The sequence below is a fragment of the Poecilia latipinna genome, unplaced genomic scaffold, assembly GCF_001443285.1.
Source record: "Poecilia latipinna isolate Pla-1442-1.1 unplaced genomic scaffold, P_latipinna-1.0 Scaffold2132, whole genome shotgun sequence".
Taxonomy (NCBI): domain Eukaryota; kingdom Metazoa; phylum Chordata; class Actinopteri; order Cyprinodontiformes; family Poeciliidae; genus Poecilia; species Poecilia latipinna.
The window spans coordinates 63,095-73,733 of NW_015114748.1; the positions used below are offsets into that span (position 1 = coordinate 63,095).

At 40.5% G+C, this 10,639-nt stretch overlaps 1 long non-coding RNA gene across 1 annotated transcript in view; it reads left to right on the top strand.

Moving 5' to 3' along the window:
- The first annotated feature begins 2,237 nt into the window (after positions 1–2,237).
- Positions 2,238–10,639, top strand: part of LOC106936395 (uncharacterized) — a 16,420-nt gene continuing 8,018 nt past the window's right edge. Inside the window, exon 1 of the long non-coding RNA XR_001422125.1 lies at positions 2,238–2,323. This is a non-coding gene — a long non-coding RNA (uncharacterized LOC106936395). The remainder of the gene's footprint in view (positions 2,324–10,639) is intronic.

Consider the following 10,639-nt stretch of genomic DNA (forward strand, 5'->3'; position numbering starts at 1 on the left):
CCTTCAGTGATGCAAGATAGTAAATTATTAAAGAAGAAGCTGTGTAGAACAACTCATCAGTCAGTCAACAATTAGTCAGTAATTACTAAACTGATTAGAGTTGCTTGGAGACACACATGCTAGGCCAACGGGTCCAATTCTGGACAAAACGTTGTTCAGGTTTCACCTGTTAACGTTCGTCTGCTCTACAGCAGATGGATTATTTACAGATATAAGCATACAGCCGGTGTGGGTGCTAGCAGGCGAGTGATTGTTGTGCTATTGTATTCATAATAACGTCTCTTAAACCTGCTGGACATAGTTAGCTGGAATGAAGGCTGGCTAGAATGCTACCAAAGACCGAAGGAAAGCTAGCCAGATATCCTCTGTTCATACAGGTGGAACAACAGTAACTCTGTTACCAAACCCACAGTATGTCTGGATGTTTTGTTGCTAAATTGGATCAGTAGCCTTGTGTACATACATTTCCACAGACATTCCTAATGTCTGAACTTTGTGACAGTCCTTCTGCCAAAAGCTGCGACAGCCAGGTGTTGCTTCAATCCCTGATGCTCCTTCATCTGTTAACCATTATAGTAAGATGCTTGGGTAGCAACTAAAGAACATGTCCTTCAAAAAACAGTATTCATTTTAATATAATGGCAGCATATTCAGATTCACTCTCAACTGCAGTTTGCCAGTCGAGGACATCTTAAGGGCCCTCGTCTGATCTGGATGAAGATATTTTCATGGTTAATATTTTGAGCAAAAAAATAATTCTGTTAAATTTCATTATGTACCTTACATAAAATAATTAAATTAATTGCTACTTCTTTTGAAGCCAAAAGAAATGTGAAACATTCTTCTTTAATACGTTGTATACCAAAAGTAAAAAGCTACTTTTTTTTTTACAGAGTAAGTGTCTCATCTTAAAAAAAAAAAAAAAAAAAAAAAAAATCAAAAATTTGCTCTATTAAATATGCAACAGACATATAAAGTTATATGGAGAAAAAAAATCAAAAGTACTGAAAGAATCTTTGACTTCTTGCCAAATCAGGTAGGAGAACATATCTTGTTAATCTTTGTGTGCGGAAAGATAGTTTACCTGGACACAAAATCTTTTTCAGCCCAAACATCATATTGACACTGAGATCCTTAAACATTTCTCTCAAGAGCTATTAAATGTCATGGCAACCAGAAACAAACTGCAAACATTGCAGATTGCATACATTTACAGAAATGACAATTGTTCAGTTGTTCAGTCATTGGTTTATCCTCCACAAAAGGTCACCGTTACAAAAAAGCTGGCTTTTCACACAGGTCATAATATTGAAAAGTGAAGAGGAAGGAAAAGGTGTAGTTACAAAAACTGCTCTCCAGCAACTCCATTAAAAATGTTCAAGCTATAGTCAAATTTAAGAGACAGTAAACACTAAATGTGTGTATGGAATCCATATGACTTGCTTTTCATTTTTTGACCTGACATGAATTAAATTTTTGACAATAATTTAATACATGCACATTGTAGATGTTAAGCTCCCTAAATTTAAAGAGATATTCCTAAAGCAGATGCTTGTTGAGACTCATTGTAGGTGTATGGTTGACACATCCGTGTGTGTGTGTGTGTGTGTGTGTGTGTGTTTGTTGTGATGTGACATCTGGGCCTGGACAGGCTTTGGTGAGGAAGTGTGTGCTGGGGGAGACCTGGCCCTCTGAGATTTGGCTGTTCCGAGTGCAGCGGGCCAGAGGGGGATAATGGAATGTCATTCTGTCAGCTCCTCGGCTGATTAGCGAGTGTTTGTTATTTATTGATTGTCTTTCATGGTGAATTATCTATGCACAGGTCAGTGCCAGCATTTTATTCCTGCAGCTCTGATTGCCGGCTATTCCCATCCTCACACCAAATCAATGAGCACAAATAAAATGGAATTTTTAAAATGAGGGGAGAAATTAGCAAACATCTCAGCTCGGTCGCTGTCATGCATATGTTAGCGGTGATCCCACGCAGCCCTGACATGGGCCTTGTGTTTCCATAAAAGTGCGCTCTCACCGACTATTCAATTTTAGCAGCAGTCATGTCTCATTGTCTTCCAGTCCAGACGGCACGTTTCACCTGAAATCTCTCTGCCGCCAGCAGCATCTCATCTTTCATATCCATATTCTCATGTTCCATATTTGTCTTATTGAACTGGTCTAGTTATAGACTTTTGCAGAATGCCTTCTCACCCTCAAACCTTCACATTTATTGGCACCACAGGTAAAAGATGTGAAAGAAGTCACATCTTTGGTTGGAAGAGAAACAGCCCCGCAGCATCACTCATCCACCACTCTACTCAACAGTGAGGTAAGTTCCTTTTCCACATCTTCATCCTTTCTTTCCCAGACTCACCTGGTATCTAAAATGTCAATGTTAAAGGTCAAGACACACCACTTGCGTTCAACTTCACACTGATCAGATTGTTTCCTGATATGTTGATGCCAACTCAAAGGTCCCTGTATGAACCACCAGCCTCATGAGATGGAGTAGTCACTTGACAGTATGTACCAGAAAGCTGGCAGCAGAAACACAAGCCGGTCTGGCAGGTAAACTCAAAGTTGCTGCTAACCCTAACCCTATTTCCTATCATGGCTAACTACAAAGCTTTTTTATTTTTTTGCTAGTAAAAGATTTTAGTAGTTTTTCCACTTTGTGTCACTCATGACATTCCCATGAACTGTGTAGTTCCAGCCAAAATAGAAGCTGGGTCTATGTTGCTCAGACAGTCAAAGACGCAGTGGCTGGGAATTGCTTGTTGTCTGCGAGGTCTAATCAGCTCTAACGTGTTGTTACTGTTGTGTATGTCACCCAACCCGATTTTTTTATTTTTTATTTTTGCCAAATCAAATGCCAAATCAAATCCAGTGTGTCCCGGCCTTAAGGCTCCTAGGTCGTATTTCAATCTGCGGAGGTCTGCTTGTACGCGAAGCAAACATCCACCAGACAACCTCAGCGCAAACGTTAATTACGACCAAATAAGCAATTTCTGTGTCACACATTAAAATGTTTGTCAGACCATGTTTTGTATCAGTGATATAAGAGAGTTTGCGCCATCTTTTGGACAAAACAGAGTCAAATTTTGAAGAGTGACGGAGGAGATTAGATCCCAGACGTTGCTAATATGTTAACATGTGGGAGCTAGCTCAGGCAGTCAACTCCAGCTGTTTCTGCTTCGTCCGTTCTCTTTCTCACAAATATAAATGTTCACGAGGAAGATTCCATGACACGTTGAGCAACATGACAAACACAAACTTCTACTATATTCGTTGAGATCCATTTGAACACCCAGGTTGTCTGACTGACCTAGCTTTATTGGTTTCCATGGAAATGCTTGGAAAGTTTATGTGCTGTAAATGACACAAGTGGATGCCGTTCCCCACTTATTTGGATATGCAAATAATTAATAGAACAGTCCTTCTGGACACAATTCAGTGAACGTTTTTGTTCTTTTTTTGTTCTTTCTTCGAATGGCACCCTGGGCAGTGAGCCATATCAGAAGCTGCAGCTGGACATAAACCAAGCATTGAGGTGTTACAAGACTGACAGTAAATCAAACCTAATAAAAACAAAAAAAAAATGAATGATGTCAGTTGAATTGATGCAGCATTAAATTACTGTAACTTACTTCAGCGCCTAATCTGATCTCCAGGGCTCTCTGTTTTGAGTCCTGTAGCATCCGAGAGAATGACCTCATTTTGTCACACTCTGCATCCCCACTCCTCCATCCTAGACTTCATTTATTTACCTCATTTCTTGTTGACAGAGTACAGCGACTATTTATGGTGCTTGAGAGTCAACAGCACGCTCTCATTCTCTTCCTCTTTCTCTGCCTGTCTGTGTTGTCGGTGACGTTTGTGTGCCCGAGATGGATGCAGTCTTCTTTATTAGATAGCATCAGTCTTTTGTCAGACCACTAGAATTGCACAGTGGTGGCTGTCTGCACCGTTGCACCGGATTTTGCTTTTAGTCCTCCGAGGGCGATCGCTCAGAGGCTTTTTTTTCTTTTTTTTTTTTCTTTTTTTTTGTTGTTGTTTAACCTGGCGGCCATGTGATGGGGGGCCCACTTGGCCTCGTCATCCCGAGCATAAAAGGCGTCCGTGTTGGGCCTTCTTCTCAGACCAAACGGCTGTCCGAGGCAACATTGACTTTCTGTCAGCGCCTGCCCGCTTATTGTTTGTGAGTTTGATTAAAAAAAGAAGAAAAGGGGGAAAAAAAAGGGAGAAGACGACAAAAAAATGCAATTACTCAAGTTGGAGGAAACCGAATGCAGACCTTATAGAGATAATCACAGACTAATGTGACATTCCTCCCTCACCACAGCAACCAGAGAAAAGACTTTGAGAAGCAAAGAAGAAAAAAAAACAAAAAAAAAACAGAATGGGTAAAATAAAAAAAGACTGTTAATCTATACGGGCAGCGATTCTACAGCTTCTATAATGTCTTTTTTTTTTTTCGGGTCTGTAGTAGAACTGTAATGGCTTGGGGAGAAATGGACTTTTATGAAGCATCCAAGTCGCATCTGCTTCACATCGGAGCCATTAAATTAAGTCAAAGTTACTGTATTGTCTGCAGCAGCTGCGTCACGAGAGACGTTTCCGTTACAAGACGGTCGCACGAGGAACCGGCTGCGCCAGATGCAGCAAGATCACAATCATATAATTTTCTTACACCAGTGAGCATTATAAAGGAACACAAACACCAAAAGCGGGGCCGGAACAAACATGTGTTACTTACGCAGACACACAGTCACTCCGACTCCAAGTGAGTGACTGCGGGTGGTATCTGTGCGTGGTGCGTCTCTTAATTTCTGCCAAGGAAACAGCTTCCAGATGTAACAGTTTCCTGCTGGCCCCGCCCCGTCCAGATGCCAGGTCTGCCAGCAGATCTGCCTCAAATTGGGCACATCTGAGCAATCATTTAGCTCCCATCTTCCCGAAGGCAAACTTTTTTTTCTCACTCTCTCTTTTATTAATAAAGGCTTTTCATCTTTGATTAGACCGGGTATCGCTGGGGGGGGGAGGTGGTGTGGATATTGTCTTAATCTTGCAACATAAGGTTGTTGTGTCACTGTATTTGTTTGGAGGACGGATGCGTTCTTCTTCTTTTTTTATATATATGCAAGAGAACTTTGGTCTGAAAACTGTTGATAGGAGAGGAAAAAGGGCATCCTCGGTGGTAAGTGGTTCCAGGTTATGCATACTGCATACTTACTGAATCATGTTTGCCTTTGGCCACAACCTCAACAGACTCCTGTAACAGTTTAAATCACTAGTACACCACTGCCTCTTATCCTTGTGCATTTCTAATTAAAGTTTTGAAAGGACTTTGTAGTAAAGTAAAGCTGTTACAGTGTGAATATGAGTATGATTTTGTAGATTTTAAGTGAGTTAAGTTGAGGTGTAAATGTTGAGTTTTGATTGGTGATGATGGCGGCATCCAATTACAACAGTTCATTTAGCATCATGACATAGAAATATGTGCATTTCATATTTATATAATATCAGATAATCATGTGGAAGCTTAAATGTTGTTCAGTTGAAGAAACTGACAAATACAACAGTGTTTAATATCTGCTAATACAACGTTTGAACATTTTCAGTTAGCTAAAATCAGCTAAAGCTGGGGCCTATCGTCTTAGCTGTTCACATTTTACTGTTTTGAGGATTTTTGTTTTGCTTTTGCTACAATCTCATCGCAATAAAACATCTTTGTATTACAGCTGACACCTCTGTTACGCTGGCTGGGACCTTCATCTTCAGATCTTTAACTATCAGCTTCAACCATGAAAAATGAATTAAAAATAAATAAATAGACGGTGAGCTGGAAAATGCAACAGCCCTTCTACAACCTTCATCCCAACATACACACTCTGTACCACACACAGGAGCAATGTGAGCAACACAAACTTTAAAGAGTAGACAAGGCTTTATGTTCTAGATAATTATAGTATTTTTTTAAATAAAGTGTGCTTTTAGATGCACCAAGTCACATGGCAAAATGAGAAACAGTGTGGCAGTCTCAAAGCAGCCATTACTGCTGAGAGCTTCACTAAAAATCACGTTGGGAAATCTAAAGTATTCCTTTTATCTATCCTTGACGATATTTCCAGTTTAGAAGATGCAGATAAAATGTTTGATTCCCTTAACATCTGTAATTTAAAGTCAAAATCTATAAAACTCACCGAACTAATGACATGGAAAGTAATAAAAATCCAAGTTATTTAAGATCAGGAAGATTCTGCATTAAACATAATAAAAATCAACTATTTGTATGTATTTAAAGTGCAGTAAAACAACAAACTTTTCATAAATATTGCATATCAGGTCTCTTCTCTCCCATTGCAGCACACCATCAGCCATTGCCCTGAAACTTTTAGCTGTGACCCTGTTCAAACACACCAAAATGACCTGAATTTCCTCCTCAGTATGTCAGCCCAACTCTTAAAGCTGAAATTTCCAAAAGGTTATCGACATATTTTTCTACAGTTAGATGGTGGAAGCTCTTTAAAAAGACACTTTGTTGTACTCTAACCTTCCTGTTATCTGCTGGGAGTCTTGCTCGCTCTCATATCGTAAATGTGACAGACACGTGGGCAGACACTTCTGACAACAAAGCCGAGTTTTTAAGTGGTTTTTTTTCTACTTTTTTTTTTACATCTTTGTATTTTGCTGTATTTTCCCCTGTCATTGAGTCTTCATTCATTTACAGCAGCACATTTTTTTGCACCTTCACTGACCAGAAAAAGGTCGACATTTTTCATTTTCAACAATGTGCGGACAAGTCTTGTCTGATTTCAGTCACCACCTGATTTCTCGATACGTCTGCAGTGATGATGTGTTTTTAGGTTTTACTTTTAAAGAATAACTCAGCAGAGCTAGACGACAACAGACATACAGGTGCATGTCAGTATGTTAGAATATTGTTGAAATGTTCATTTATTTTACCAAGTGAAGATTAATTACACACAGATGGATGTTTTCTAACCTGTGATTTTTCTGCTTCCAGCTAATGAAAACGCTACCTTCAAGTAGAGAATATTACATCGGACCTATCAGTAAAATCTATAGAAATGTGGGCTTGCTGAAGAATGTTTCATACCTGCTTCAAGATCTTTTTTTTTATTTTTTCTATCAAAAGGTACTTTTAATCTGACGAGCAAGCCTCATCTGAGCACGTATTCCACCTCACCGAGCTGTACATCTGTTCTTGCTTTTCTCCATCGCCCGTAAACATGCAGGTAAACAAAACATGGAGCGATGACAACGAGAGGATGGAGTTTTTAGCCGCCTAATGTTTGATGACAGCGAGTTGGGCCTCCGTCTGATTGCAGGTCAGCTGTAGGGATGGCCCCGTGGTCACACAATTCCCATTCCAGCCCTCCCGTCTTCCTCCCTGGCTGCGTCCGGCCGTCACTTTCCATTTCGACTTTGTGCTAAACGCTGACATGCTCAAAGACATATAGGATTCCATTATTTTCACTCATATGAGAGTGCCACACTTGATTCAAGCCAAGCTGTCATGGGAAAGCTTGGATTCCCCCCCGCCCCCCGATGCACACACACGCGCACACACACACACACACACTGCAGACTCACCTTGAAGCCCTGCGATTCACGCCAATGAAAACGAACTAATTCTGCTGTGAGCACATGATCCGACGCCATTTATCCAATGAAATGTTTTATGCAAGTGGTGACTTACCTCCCTGGTCTCTATAAAGCAGCAGAGAGCGAGCCAGCTCATAATGCTGCCACTGTAAATCAGACAGATTTAATTTCAGTTTCAGTTCAAATGGGGGATGGGCGGGGGCTAGCCATCAATAATTAAAAAGATGTGTTTATGACTGACTAAGATCATAATTAATCCGCTTCAGGGCGAGGGTTTTACACAGATTATATCCATCATGTTCTGTTTTGTTCCTTTCAGGCCTTTAGCGCCATGGAGGCAGCGCTGTTGATTAAGATGTGCTTAGTGGATTATAAACTGTCGTTCCTTAGGCAGGTCATAAAGAATAAAACTAATCTTTTACCTTTCTGCTCAGGCTGACACACTTTTAGCAGGCTATGATTCATAAGCAGCCTGATTCATAAAAAGCAGGAAGCAAGAGATTATACGTGTTTACTTTCCTGTCTGTCAGATGAGAATCAATCTCTTACGGATAACGTTTTTATTTACAGTTCTTCCTGTCTACTGACAGTTTATGTTATTCGTGGTTAAAGATGTGCCTTTCAAGTGCCTGGCATCTTGTATAAGTTTAAAAAGAATTGAGAAAATGTTCAAATGTTAGTTGAAAATGTTTCCAACTGCAAATTCCAAAGTTCTTCACTGGGAGTGTGTGTGATGGATCAACACAAAGTGTTGCACAATTGTCAAGTGGAAGTAAAAGGACAGTTTTTTTATTTATTTCTTTTTAATCTGAAAAGTGTGGTGTGCGTGTGTATATATCCCTCTTGAGTCGGAAGTACAGAGATACATTTTTGTGCTTTCTGCTCTACAAAATTACAGAAGCTGACAGAGTGGATGGAAACATCTATGAACACAATTTTCTTTTTTTTTAACTCATGCTGCACTCTCTATTGGATTTGTCTGGACTTTGACTGGTCCACTCTAAAATAGGATGAGCATTTGATCCAAGATGTTCCATTAGAGCTCTGGTTGTAACTTTAGCTTCACTGTTTTGCTAGAAAGTCAACTTTTGTAAATAACTTGTGCTAGTCTCAAGTTATTTACACTCTAGCAGCTTTTCTCTCATGTTTGCTTTGTTTTTAGCCTCTATAAAATGAGTCTGTAGCTGTGGACATGTACCATCTTCTCTGCTGAAAATAAACATGGTGCTGCCAACACCATGTTTCACTGCATTTATGATGCGTTCAAGGTTTTGAGCAATGCTAGTTTAGTGTTGGGCTAATCCAAACAGAACACATTCCTACACAGGTGTGCCGTTTTCCGAAAATGACCTTTAAAAACACCTCTGAAGTCTTCATAGAATGACTAGATTTACACTAAATTACAGCCATTTGTGGCTTTTGAAGACTCTGTATTATTTACAGGCATCAGAGTGAAGGAGGATGGAAAAACATGCAAGCACATAATTTTGCCCCCAACTATTTGGTTTTTATTTAACAGCAATGCACTACTTTGTTGGTCAAATTCCAATAAAATAAAATAGTCTTCGTGGTTGTAATGTCAGAAAATGCTAAAACCTTCTAGGAGGGTGAATACTTTTGCGAGCAACTGTATCTCTTTGCAGACCAGTTCGTTTTCTTCAGGGGAAAAAAAAAAGTCTTTTTATAGTCAGTGAAACTTTAATCCAGCTGATCTGCTCCATTGTTCTTGAGCTAAACAGCCGGCGAACTTGGCAATCTTTCCAGATACATTGAACTTGTTTCATGGTGAGTTGACAGGGGAAAAGCACATCAGCAGTTACCAGTCAAACAGAAAATGGAGAGTGTCAAGCTGTACACCAAATCAAGACAGATCCCGCAGCAAAATGTGTTTAGGCATTGTACAGATTTCACTTTTCCCGTCTCGCTTCTTTTCCTGCTCCCTCGGCCGGGTGCAGTGAGTGGGGGTTTGCGGGGGAGGGGGGGGGGGGGAATTAGCCATTATGATGGCTCCCGGCCCCCACGCCTCAGCTGATGGGCGAAAGAAGTCTGGCCTGGGTTTTTGTCACCTGTCTTCTAGGATTTAACATGGCTGTGCGTCTGGCTGCTGACGAGACGTCGAGGCTGCGGGGCGACGGGTGCAACGCGGCAAAAAAAACAACAAACAAATGCAAAAGAGAAACACACGCTCACGAACAAAAGAATTAGACATGGAGAGATTGCTTTCTGTGTTTGGTCGGGGCGATTTGACAAGCGGCATTTTGCCTGGTATGTATTATATACACGTAAGTGTGGCGGCGGCCCACTTTAGACAGTGGAACTTTAGTATGCAGCAGAGAGTCGGGCAAAATGGAAAACAGAGGAAGGAGGTGTTGGGATTGATTTTTCTCCTACTCCTTGGTATGAAAAGGTCACTTTGATCAATGCCGCATAATTGGGACTGTATTAGGATCATATCGGGTCATTTTACTGTTTAATGATGAAATATTAAATATTGGGTAGGTAAGATTGCAGTCATTAGAGGGCCCTTTCATTTATAGCCCTTTAATTAATTTGAACCTGACCCCTAGTCCAATACTTTTGAGTGTGCAAGACTCAAAAGCACTCTCTGCTGAAACCACAAGCTCTTAGCCAATTGGATCCACTTACCTATACACATACCTCACTTTGTTAATGGACATAGGAGAATGGTATTAGCACTTTAGTAAATAATATGACTCTCCTAATAGGATCCTTGGAAGCCACAAAGGGAACTGTGCTAATTATGCTGCTTTTCACTCTTTTGGTACATGAAATAAAGCAACATAAGGCACATATGTGTGCAGTCCGATGTTTTAAGGGACACTTTTAATCAGATTGGTGAACGGCCGCAGTTCGTCAAATCATAAACCGGCCCGAGTTCGGTATACTTATAGAAATACTTTGTCACTGTCAAACTTGACTCCATATTTCTATCTTCCCTACCTCCCCCCCCCCCCCCACCTCGGCGCGCCCCACCACACAATATACTCCGCACTTT